The following is a 4,394-nucleotide window of genomic DNA, read 5'->3' as shown; positions in this document are numbered from 1 at the left end:
GGCCCGCCTTAGCCTTGCCAGGACACTTGGCCACCAAATGGTGTCGAAAGCCCCGGCAAAATCTATGGAGATGATTAGGTAGTATTTACTGTTGCAACTGGCCACACCGTGCAGCAGATGTCTAAGTGCCTCTACTGTCGAAGACTCAGGCTTAAAGCCGAACTGGGTAGACATGTGCAGTTCAGCACTCTTGTAATGTGTGTCAATTCGGGCATATAGCATTCTCTCAAATAGTTTGCTGATCACTGGTAGCAAAGCTATCGGTCTGTAAGTGGTTGGCTGTTGTGGAGGCTTCGTGGGTGTTTTTGGGATCAGCTTCAGTCCCGCAGTCTTCCAGTTTCTTGGGAAGATGCCTTGATGCAAACAGTTGTTAAACAGATTTAGAAGGAGTTCGGGGGTCAGATCCGTTACTTTTTTGACAATTTCCGGTTCGAGATAATCGAGGCCAGGGCACTTATTATTTCTTACGTGATTTGCCGCGGATTTGATGTCATCTAGCGTGAACGGTGGTTCACGGGAGTCAGTGGTGTATATGTCATTTTCTTGACATATTCTATGCTGTTCAGGTGAAGTAGGCATGGCAGTCTCCGGGAAAATAGTGCCCAGAATATTTGTGATTGACTGTTGCCATGTGGTGGTTTGGCTCCCCTGTGGTGTCAATGTGGTAGAAATAACTTCCCCCCTGGGGAGTTTGTTTGTGATTATCCTATAGACTACCCCCCATGGCTCATTATTTCCTGTTATGCCTGCCAAGTTTTCCCAGGCTCTTTGTTTGCTCTTGTTTATCGCATCCGTATATCTGTTTCTTGCTTCTCTATAGTGCTCCTTTAGTATCTGGACCTCAGCAGCAGGCCATGTGCGTCTTGCCCGTTGAAAGAGTTTTCTTCTTCTCATGGTCTCCCTTCTGAGTTGCTGGATCTCGTGAGTCCACCACGGGACTGCTCCCGGTTTGGGATTTCTCCTCTTCATTGATGCTTCACTCGCCGCAAGTATTATTTCCGTTACCCTCTTTTGATTCTCGTCTGGATCCCCATTCTGGTTTGTTGTTTCCAGGTGTAGGGCTGCAGCGGGCATTAAAACCTCTCTGAACCTTTCCCAGTTCGCCCAGCGGATGGCGAAGCGATTTAGTGTTTGTTTAGGTATCAGTAGCCTGTTTAATGATCTTCTGATTTGGCAGGTAATCACCCTGTGGTCGGAAGTCGTCCACGAGTCTCTGACGATCCAATCATCAACGTAACCTGCAAGGTTTCTCGTGGACAATGTGACATCAATAGTCGCCTCCCACAGGGTATTACAAAATGTAGGCATCTGGTGTGGTCTGTTCAGGATAGTGAACCGGGAGTTCGAGAGAAAGTCCTCTAAAATCTGTCCATTTCTGGTACCTCTCCTGTCTGGGGTCAGACTGTGCCAGGCTGGTGAGCGGCAGTTTACATCTGCCCCAATTATGATCCTTTGATCAGGGAGCATGTCGGTCAAGGCCTGCAAGTACCTGGTGATGGGTGCGATGTCCTCGCCCGGCCTGCTGTAAAGGGCCACAGCATAGATTTGGCCCAATGGCGTTAAGATGTGGGCACACGCCGCCCAGGGTGCACAAAGCTGTGTTACTTTAGTCACAGTATAATTGGGATTGCGCACCACAACTGCAGCCCAAGGGGTGTCACTCTCGTCATGGACTATTTTGTATGCAGCCGGATATCCGCACACTCGTTTTGAGTGGGTATATGGTTCCTGTAATAGTAAGACGTCAGCTGCTTCCTCGTCCGCTATGACCCTAAGTTGCTGCGCCACTGCTCTAGCTCTCTGCGCGTTATGCTGTATTATTGCAATTTTGGATCTATTGTACTCTTTAGGGCGTCTCTCCATAGTCGGTTCGTGACTGGTATAACCCTTTTACTTTAAGATAAACTGGACAGTTCGGGTCTCTGATAGAATGCGAATGGTCCATTTTCCCTGCCTTGCAGTTTGTACAGATTGGATCTTGCTCCTTGTTTGGACATGTTTTATATTCATGTCCCCTGCCAGAGCAGTGACCGCAGGTTGATTCTGTTTGTGTACATGTATGAGTTGTGTGGCCGTATTTACAACACCGGAAGCATTTCGGGACTGCCACATGCTCCCGGAATCGGTGGGATCCCCATTCAATGTAGATTCTCTCTTGATTCTTTAATTGCTGCCAGACAGTCGGGGCCAGCTCTAGAACCCAGTTTCTGTTTGGTCCTGCCCTAGATCTGGTGGAGTACCTAGGCTGCACCAGGGTTCGCTGTTCCTGTAGTTGCTGGGGGGTCGGTCTCAGATTTCTGTTTATTATCTCTGTGGCTAACTGTTCCGGGGTTAGGTCTTTGTCAATGTCAAAGACAATGATAGCAGGTCCTCTCTTTTTTGGCAATTCTGCAGTCAAACCCAAGGTGGCAATTTTTGGGTTATCCATTATCGTCTGTATGTCTTCGTTTCCCTCCGTTTCAATAACGAGTCCTACATTCCTCGTTTTCCGAATGGACTTTATCTTAGTAGCTTTGAGGTCATCCCTTAGTTCCTTCATCACAGTTGTCTTTATTTCTTCACTAGTTCTCTTTTCCTGGGGGCCATCTGTGGTCACAGGTCTAAGCACAACCAAGTTGGGTGTCATCAAGAGAGGTTGCTTCCTTTTTGGGGGCCCGGGCTGAGTTTGTTTTCCCTGATTTTGATTACTCCTCAGCGTTTCAGCAAAAGTGGGAGCACGCTGTTGCATTTTATTTGTCCCACATTCTTTATAGGCCTGCAGCCTCGCGGTGACCTTTTCATTTTCAACATATGTCTTGAAAAGGATAGTCTCCATCTTGTTAAAGATTGTGACGATTTGCGACCTCACAAGGGTGGTTATTCTATTATTCGGTTCTTTAAATATTGATTCCAGTGCTGTTTTGAGTGCCAGTGACTTTTCATAGACAGTGCCCACCGGTAGGGAGGGATCTATGGGGGGAGATTCCTGCTGCTTTTCATTGTTTGTTTCTTCGTTCGCATTGACATTTTCCTGAGTGTCCTTATTCTCAGTTTGGGAGCGTGTTCCCCGCTCTATTTTCGCTGTTAACAGCTTTTTGTTTTTACGCTTGCTTTGTGTTTGGGGGGTCCCAGGACAGGCGTCTTCTGTGTCCTCTTGTTGTTCTAGGGGGGTTATCTCGTCGTCCTGCCCTTTTGGCTGGGTTTCTTTCAGTTTGTGATTTTTGCTATCCATATCAGCAAAGGTTCCGGATATTCGGACGTGCGGATTATCGGGGTTGACAATCTTTATATCAGTTTGTGGCTGTAATATGCTGGTGAACAATACCCGCTACACGCATACAGGTCAAAGAGATTATTTTGTAGGTTTTTAGGGCTTCCAAAATTTGGTCCGCTCTAATCAAAACGATTATTCTAAACATATACTGCCAGCATATTGCTGTACTGGTTTACATAGGAAAATTTCTTAAAAACGTTCATTCTCTAAATATAGTTAACGAAAAGTCACAAAAGGTCACCTGTACATCCAGTCCAATTTCCTCTTTCTTCCAACACCATCTGTAAGTAATATATATAAATATTAAGAACATATAACGAAATCAAGGGTTATTCCTTGATTTGGTAATCAGCAAAAGAAGAGAAGGCAGAAAGAGTCCGCCGATCCAACCAGGCGCAAAAAATCATCTAAATTATATACATTTGTACAGATAGACAATTGTTGTCTTAAATCCACATATAAATTACAATGTAGGACAATATGTTCAACCGTCTCCTCAGAGCCACAAGAGCAGAGAGGAGAGGGGACAAGTCCAAAACTATACAAACGAGAATTAATTCCATGTCCCGTGATTAAGAAAGTGGGAAATAACCCAAGTTGAAGCCAGTTAAAATTTTTATCTTTAATAAAAACACGAGGAAAAAAGAGTATGTGACTCTGCCGAGAGAGGAATCATCCCAAGAGTGTTGCCACTCTTCCAAAGCAAGATTGGAAAGCCTGGCCAGATCAACATTTGTAGAGTTCTCATAATTATTAGCAAAATCTGCCACTGAGGCAGGAGAGAGAGAGAGATTTCCTATGGTAAGACAAGAAATGCAATATAATTTCCAGGTAGATAGTGCAAAGTGCAAAGTGTGTTAAGTGTCTAACGGCACCAGGGGTTCCCCCCATCTCCGCGTTGCTTTCATTGTGAGTGTACCAGTTCACTGGGAAGGCCAGAGATTTAAAAGTGTATGGATCATGTGAGTGTGTTGTGTTATGTACCGTTGTTCTTCTGGCCATTTAGCCGCTGGACCCCAGCTGAGGCCAAACGTTGCCCGCACTTCGCCCCGTGGAGGCAGACCAGGTAACCACTAGTTTAAATTTGCACTCTGGCAGGTCCTGCCACCTAGTTTCCTGGGATTTCAGTGGCTAGGACCTT

Source organism: Mastigoproctus giganteus, chromosome 8, assembly GCF_048544385.1.
Source record: "Mastigoproctus giganteus isolate SK-2022 chromosome 8, ASM4854438v1, whole genome shotgun sequence".
In the NCBI taxonomy this organism is placed as follows: Eukaryota; Metazoa; Arthropoda; class Arachnida; order Uropygi; family Thelyphonidae; genus Mastigoproctus; species Mastigoproctus giganteus.
The sequence above is the reverse complement of the archived record's forward strand: the minus strand, read 5'-3'. Positions refer to the sequence as shown.